Below are 8,607 nucleotides of genomic sequence, written 5' to 3' on the forward strand. Positions count from 1 at the left end.
GCTCGCACCCGGTGGAGTCGCAGCCGTCACACCCTCTCACATTCTTCTGGGTGCAAAGATGACTGGCGGGTGCCCATGTGTGACACAGGTTCGCACGGAGAGCCCAGCCCATTTTATGGAGACTCGGGGGCGAGAGAGCAGAAGTATGAGCGCTCTGGATTAGTACACGGCTGCAGTGTTTCTCAAGAAACACACAAGTTTTGATTTCAAAGTTGCAAAAGCCCTCGATCCACAGACGAAACGAACGTAGGCTACGCGCATTGCAAGCTTCCTGTGAAAGCCGATGTCTGGATGACCTCAGACAAAGGGAAAGCTTATGTGCTGTTATACTGCGGTTTGCGCACGCAGGTTGCGGAAAGGAACACATATATACGTGTACAAGGACTGGCGATATACAAAGAAAAAACGAAGGATATTTCATTGCTCTCAGTCCATCCTTACGTGAAAACACAATGCTAGCGTCGTTAACATTCGTACCTTGTTTGTAGGTCGAGGTGCGTACGACAGATTGAAAATCACATGACTAGGCGCGGCGCGTTCGCGCGGCGTTCGACAAGAGCATGATGCGATGTGCACCCTTGGCGCCATTATTCCCATCAGAACGCATCGACGCTAGCGTAACAGGCGAGGCGCAAGTCGAGTAGAATCTCGAAAGTGCAACTGCATACAAAAGCGAGCAGTAGGAATCCCATAAAACACCAGGACAAGGAAGTAAGTATTCGGTAAGCACCGTGAACTAACATGACCGGACGCCTCCGTGGCAATCAACAAACTCTCAGCGAAGCGCGACCATTCCACAAGGTCCTGTGGGAAGAAGCTGCCGGACTGCTGTAGAAGAGCGGGACAGTGATGCGGAGAATAAAGCCGGAGAAAGGCAGGAGTAGCACGACCGTGTCTTTCAGATTTTTTTCACGGTCACAATAATTCTAGTGTTGTCCGCTTTAGACACTCCGGCGGTAGGCGGATAATGTGAAACGGGAAGAGGTCGGGCGAACAGATGCTGCAGCGAAGATGGTGAGCTTGCACACAGATGCACAAAGATGTCCAAAAGCTCAGAGCTGTATACACAGTCAGCACCGTAGAGGCGGCAGGAAGATGTACTGCCCAGGAATATAGGTAAAGCTGCCATCACGCGTATTTGGCAGAACAGAGCTTTCCAGGTGTTTGACACGCCGTCAGCGACCTTTGAAGGCCGAAGGGAAGCGGAAGGTAAGCAGTCTATGTAGTATGTATAGGTGAAGCACCCGCAGTGACAGATCGGGTGTACTCATGTCACAGCCGGTGAAGTGCGACCAGCCGTTGGAGCTAAACCAGCGGCAGTGCCTGCTTTATGCGTACATCCTCCGCCGTCTGTGTGTCCATAGGTAGTTCATGTATTTGGAGCATGTGCTTATGCGGGCGCATCTGCCCCTTGTTCGTTCTCGTTCGTAGCGTCTGCATGGCGCTTGCTGCGACTAAGGTATCTTCGGTCCTTCCGTAGCTGTTGGCATTCGCTCTCACTTCGTGATTCTAACCGTATCAAGATCCAGCGACCGGCAGGTGTTCACCTTTGGCAAGAAGGGCAGTGTATCAAGTCAGCTTTGAGGGAGTTAGGTAATATAAGCGACAGGCACCACGGTGGGAGGTCGCTGGCGGAGGTAACTGTGACTTGGTAAGATATGTGCAAAGCGTTTAGGGCGGAGCCACGCAGATGTCACGGTGCTGCCCATACAGAAGGGCGCACATGTGTAGAGACGGTGAAGGTCACGCGTAGCATAGCGTTGTTGCCGTGCGTGACAGAAAAGTGTGTATCAGGGAATACAGCTGCACCTCAGGAGTTTTACGGCGGTATCTCCAGTGCGTGGCAGGAAAACTGAATGAATGAGTACAATAGTGCGTGAGCGGCAGCATTCCTGCGGTTGCGCCGCACTACATCACTATCTGCCCCAGCCGACGGCGGCAGGATTCGAACCTGCGCAGGCAAAGCCTAACGGATTTCGAGTCCGTCTCCTTAACCACTCGGACACACCGCCTCGTATTTGACGCCTAGTCGCACAGCACACGAGGAAGCTCATACCAGATCTGTCTGATGCACTTCGTGAGATGCCCTCTGATTAGTCGTAGCCCCTTAGAAATTTCTCTACCTTCTGCGTTAGACACTCCCTGTGACACTCCACCGATCGCTGCAGCCCGGTCCGCCGTACTTACTGAAAGGGCATGAACGGAAACACGCCAGCAAAAGTGTTACGGCACTTAAATCACTCCTCAAGCGTCACGAAGCGGGCGAGGCGCTAAAAAGTCATCACAAATCGGTGTTCGTGCAAGCTCTTCTGCAATTGTGTGGCCTGAGCTTGTCCGTCCAGTGCACAGCTCCTTGACTGTGTGTGCCAGAACATATATCCTAACAGCTCACCAGCTAGGACAAACCGGCCCGCGCCAGCACAGCACTATTATTACACTTCAGCCATGCGATACCTTCTGTTCATTTCAGCGTCCGTTACTGTGCTCCTTGCAAATTGCATGAGGTACCCTGGACCTACAGACGGAATTCGCAGCTCAGAAAAGGTACTGCTTCGTCTATGGGATAGTTCACGCCTCCCGCCTGCCTGGGAAGGATTTGCTGTGATCTTCTTTTTCTTGTCCGGTAGGCGTGCCAAGCAAACAACCATCGATGCCTTTTTCGGAGCTCCTAAGAATGGTTTCTTCGTATAGAGCTGGATGATTTGTTCTTACGTGTGTGGTCCTACGTATAGCGGCAATGCATTAAGGGTAACCTCTTCATCTTCATGCGTATGTAGGGGGACCGCCAGCTCATAGCCCTTCTCATGTGTGTAAGCAACAGTGATCCGCTCTCATCTAATTGGAACTTGGGAATAGTGATGATTATCTTTTTAGCACGCACTGCCGCTCGCGTGTTTGAGCTGCAGTGGTCAGCTGTCACGTGATCAGCACGTGTGCATAGTGCTGCACATCACATCCACAGGCACGAGAGGCGTACAATGTCGCCCCGTGCTCCTTCACAAGCAGCTACACGGTATACACGCAACGTTGACTGATCAAGCTGCATGCGTTACAAGTGAAACATTAATTTCTTTGATGTTTCAAGTGTTGTGCTGACTACCCATGACCAAAGGGGGCGCGGTCATTTACAGGTGAACTGTGGGTTCTGATTAGTTGCCATGAGTGCCAAAAAGCTAGATCCTGCTCAATTCGAACGATATACGCACACACAGGCTTGTATGTAACGCTGCGTGCGAAGCGATACAATAATCTCACCTTGCCAGGTCTTGCAGGAGTCCAACCGGAAAAGTACCTACCAGGCATAGCGTCCTCAGCCGATGTGACAAGCTCTGCGTAGTGCTCCCGAGCCGTTTGGATTTTTCGCAGATGTGCCTGCCGGCGTAGGTACACGAATAGCATCACTAGTGCGTCGTGGAAACGCGGGTCTACGAGCGTGCATGCTTCAGGAGGCGCAAGATACGTGTGTCTTATTTCGCAGGGAGAGTGCTTTACAGTAAACGCCTGAGGTTGCGGCTCATCATAGGTGCAATCTAGTGCCGGCGCTGCAGCCGTTCCCGGTGCAAGCACCGCCCCGGCTGCCCCTGCCGCTTGACCCTGACCACCGTCAAGCACGCGAGAGTATTTTGTGGGTTCTGGTCTTGAAAAGTTTATTGATTCAGACAGGATTCTCTAATTATCTCTCCGCCTGCAGGATTCGAGAATCAGACTTGTACAAAGGTCCAGCCTTGCCGCGAAGCAGTGCGACATACGTCTGCGTTGTGCAGATGTGCTGGGTGGCACAGGAACAGCATGTCCCAAACTAGTATTCAGTAGCAGCCCCAGCCCTCGTGAATCTAAGCAGCAAGGCGTAAATGCGAGTTCGTCACGTCGTACAACCCAGGAGAACAGTACCGTTCATCTTCGAAGAACCTTGTCACTGGGAAGGAAACACGGGTCCCGCTGTAGCAACGCAGTCAATGTGACTGGTGGTCGTAGGTGAAGGAAAGCCTCTTTTTGCTTAGCAGAGGCCGCGTACGTGCTCTACTACAGTATTTCCTATCCGCAGCATTTGCGTATCCTTCAAGACTTAGCTTTCACCAGAAAAGCCTCTCTGGTGCCGCACGTGCCGCTGATGTTATGCCAGTTGACGCTTCTGGAAGTCGACATGAGCTTTTCCTTATCCAGACAAAGGTTCGCCAGGCGTCCCTCAAAGGTATTACTACGAAAAGTAAGTCGATCTGTGGGGCACTCTCTCCGGGTGAGAGCGGGATCCAAAAGTCTCCCTACTACGAACTCCCCTGATGCACATTTGCAAAGGGTGAACTTGCAATTTTTTGTAGACTTCAAGCATTGAGGTAACATAATAGCACACCCAGCACCATAAGCATTTCGGGGCGGCACGATGATGCCCGGTGCGAGCGATGAATAGAAGATATGGCAAAAGCCAAAGCGTGTGCGTGCTCCCGAATGTTTGTGATTTTGGATCAAAATTAAGCAAAAACCTGTCAGACGCCATCGAGAAACACTCTCATCGATGAAACACAGATGCGCCTAATACGCGCTGTGTTGGGAGTTGTGTGCAAGCTTGCGCCTCCACCGCGTACGACGTCCTCGCAGTGCAACGAACCTTGTAACAGGAAGGATGGCACCACAAAGATTGCTGAGAATGATGGCTGCCCGTTGTCGTCGCATTAAGCGCTGGACTGCCTGCTGTATGTGTACAACAACACACGCTGGGAGGTGCACCGGTACTTGCCGCATAGCACCAGCGCTGCTAGTAGATGTGGGCTTTCCCTAGGGCGGCGCCTAACGGAAAGGACTGGACTCAGCGAGCACGCAGCTACATCCGTTCGGCTCAGGGTGTATAAACTCTGTTCTTCTAGCGTTCTCCAAGGAAGCATACCGGTGTTCTCATACTGCTGAAGATGTTCCACTCTACTGCATCTCAGCCTGGTGAAAGTATAGACGCGTTCATCGGAATACGTGTTCTCGGACTGCGTCTCTCACAGATGGTCACCACAGGGGAGAACCACTACTGGAGATTTCTCGTCCACACGTGATGTCCACAGCTGCGGAGGCCTCGGCGTCCGCGATTCTCCATAAACCACGCACACACGAAATCCAAGCCTATGGATGCAATTCTGAGTAAAATGCACAAACCATGTCGAGAAAGTGGAATATATGCGTACATACATACTTTTGTACGCATGCGGTTGTCGTGTCCACTAGAACATCCACTAGAAATCTTATAATGGCATGTCACGAGTCGACAACCTCAACATGTTACCAAGAACTTCTGCAGACCCGCCATTATGCCCACCCAAACTTGCCTAATGACGGCGGATCACATCTACACAAAAGCAGATGATGTGTTCTGAACATTTCGCTATTTAATGGCAGTGCATCTCCACGTGACTCCTGACAAAAACATACACTGCGGCCTTTCCTCGACTGGTACAAATATGCATGCCAGGGACCACATCAACCTGAGCACACACCCACGAGCCGTCGCTTTCTTCTGCATCCAGAGCTGACGAAGCCTTCATGATAATAGGATACGTGTACACGCAGACCAGATACCGCAGTACTGAGCCAGTATTGTTGCTTTGGATCTCACAGATGCTAGCGTACGAGAATATACAGCCACGTCAATTCCCAGGGGCGGTATCAACCTCCAAGTCAGGTTCCGCTAAATTTCTGTGAAGAACACTATTTCCTGAGCTGCTTAATGTGGAGGTTTACCTCAATTGGGTTGCACTACGTTTTTCATGTATGTCTCTGCTCATACTAACGGTCCATAAGCACATAAATGACCTAACACCAATAGGCTTCTTCCTTGTACTTCATCTTGCGGATCATTTCATGTCTACACATGCGGGGACGCACCGGCTGGTTACGTGATGTCGATCTTCGCACACCGTCACCCTGCGGTATCAAGTCGTGGCAGCTTCCCTATGCACCACTTAGTCTAACCCTGATATCCTTCAAACTGACAGGACAACATTTTCCTAGACCTCCATACCAGTGAGCGTTATGGACGGGATACGTTTGACGTGCCTTGAGTCAAGAAACGCTTATAAAAGCCCCGGGTGTTCATTCCCTAGTTAAATTGATCAGAAGCAGACCCCGCACAAGGCACACCCCAGCCGCCGACCTGCTTACTACCCATCGGCGACAGCAGTGTCAAAGACGCTATCACACGCTGCCTCCTGTACTTTGACAAAGCAAGTAGTGCCAGATGTTAACGCGGCTTCTCAATACGTAGCAGCACCGCTCACCGCAGTGATCCAGGCAGCTGTGTGCGTATGACTCGTCGGCTGTTCGACTACGACAGTATTCTCACGTGCTGTGTACGCCTCACATAAGCTATCACGCGATCCCTCGCTATTCCACTATAGTCTCAATCTGCTCAATGAGTTGCCGCTACTACTCGCGCTTGCGTGTCTTACGCCGCTGCTTGGGCAAACCGCTTTCAACCGGTAATGTAGGTGTAGCAGCACCTCCGGTAGTGCCAGTCGCGCCACCAGCAGAGGCAGGGGCAGTGCTCGTAGAGTTTGAGTGGGAAGCGTGAGCATAATTTTCAGCCTGTTCGTCCACGTTACCGCCTGTTCCCTTCACTGCTCCTGAACTGCCAGTGTTTTTTTTTTGCCGCCTCGTGCTCTTCTCGCGCGACAAGCTGGACACGGGCTTGTTGCCCGGGGTGTGCTATCACGGCTGGCGAACTCTACGTCGCCGGCGGCCGCCTCAGAATCCGCAGACGGTGAAGCGTGTGGATCAGCTGCAGAGCCAGCAAGAAGGCTTGGTGTCGAAGTGGATCCTCCTGGCTCTCGGAGAGAAAGGCCTGCTGTCTGTTGAACAAGCAGGCCCTGGCTTTCTGTTGAGTCAGTGCCGCCCGTCTCCATTTTTTTCTCCCGGGCGATTCTCTGTGCAGTCTTGTATGCAGCAGCAATAGCACCAGTGCCCATGCATGAGCTCATCGCGCCACCACACCGGTCGTCTAACTCCTTCATCTCTTTTTCATGTTCTTGCAGCACGTGTAAAAAAAGGCTGCTATCGCACACTTCACTTCCACTCTGCCCGGGAGCACCAGCGCTGGCGCTGGCTTGCCGGCCCTTCATTCTTCTTGACCGACCTCGGCCGCTGGCCCGCGATGGTGCCGCCGACAGCTTTTCAGTGACTGCAACCGCCGGACCATCACCGTCTGGGTCGGAGCCGCATTGTTTCTTCTTCTCTGATTGACGTGTCTCTCCAGGTTGCCCAAGAAGGGGGCCAAATGCTTCAGGTAGGGGTGTACCAGTGCCCCATAGGTGGATAGAACTAAGAAATTCTTTCTTTACCCCGTCCGACAAGCCAGTGAAACATCCGGCTGACAAGCCGTGAAAGGCAAGGACGAAATGCGTCAACGCTCCCGAGAGATCTTCCAAAGATGATAGAAGACTTTCATAACGCATTTTCACTCTCGTCTGAGTCTTTGGGCAAACCGTCATGTAGGTGACTGTGCGAAAGTAGAGCAGTAAAAATCTCAAGATCCGGGGTATAATAGCTACTACACCAGCAAAAAATTCTCTTTTGTTTTTAGAAAATCGGTGGCTGCACGTCAATAACTGCAACACGCTTCTGTAATGAGAAGTGCAATAGCCTAGCATTAAATGCATGGCTGCCGAAATTTCTAGCTCCAGTCCCGGCCGGGGTCGATTATGATGTAGAAACAACTCAATTTTCGTCCGCAAAAGCTCCATTACTTGATCCATCGCCTTCGGCGCGGCCTCAAGTGGTATATTGGAGTGCCTGTTTAACTCAATAAATTCCACTCCCCTGCACGAAAGCACGTATTAGGAATTTGGATAACCTGAAGGTAGTTGACGACTGGTCTGATGGCTCGGAACACGTATGCCTTCAGACGCGAAGCTCGACGCCTTTATCAGACATCATTAGAGTAGCAGCACAAAGGCAACGAAGGCGAACTACAATATGAGAGATAAAGAGTGTATATGTATTGCGCGAGATGTACGACACCGAGGATGACAATAAACAAGATTTAACGCGCGACACAGGAGGCAAAACAACACGAGGGTTGAGCGGCTGCAGCAACAAAGCAGGGGAGGGCACGCTAACAATCTGCATGGAATCCTCAAGGCACTTGAAAGAAAAAGTCGACCGGCAACCGCGACAAACATTCTAAGAGCCGGAGTACGACGAATACAAAACAGGGAAACTTTTACACTGTGAAACTGACAGTCTAGGATCATCCATATGAGCTGTGAGGTACGACACTAGAGTCACTAATACAATCTGATGACGCCAGAACAGGTATGCAGAGGTTGCAACATCGCCAAAGGTGCTGCAATCACGAACCTGCGACACATGGGCAACAAGTAAGGAATGGTGAGAGAGTTGGAAGAAGATGAAGCCCTTCGTAGACGCGTAGCTACACCGCAGAACGCGCACATTCACATATTCAAACGTAGCGCAGCGTGTACAGCAGTTGCCTCGGCCTCGTCGTAGATGACAACTGAAGCAACAACGCAGTCAAAATGGCGCCCTCATGTACCCACATCGTGTTGAGATGTATACAGTCATACTACGTAAAACCACGTGCCGGCGGGGACCTACGCATGCATGGTGCTC

At 51.5% G+C, this 8,607-nt stretch overlaps 1 non-coding gene across 1 annotated transcript; it reads right to left on the bottom strand.

Moving 5' to 3' along the window:
- Nucleotides 1-1,930: 1,930 nt before the first annotated feature.
- Nucleotides 1,931-2,012, bottom strand: TRNAS-CGA (transfer RNA serine (anticodon CGA)). The gene has a single exon. It is a non-coding gene; the product is annotated as a tRNA-Ser (tRNA).
- Nucleotides 2,013-8,607: the final 6,595 nt, after the last annotated feature.

The sequence above is a fragment of the Ochotona princeps genome, unplaced genomic scaffold, assembly GCF_030435755.1.
Source record: "Ochotona princeps isolate mOchPri1 unplaced genomic scaffold, mOchPri1.hap1 HAP1_SCAFFOLD_3227, whole genome shotgun sequence".
In the NCBI taxonomy this organism is placed as follows: domain Eukaryota; kingdom Metazoa; phylum Chordata; class Mammalia; order Lagomorpha; family Ochotonidae; genus Ochotona; species Ochotona princeps.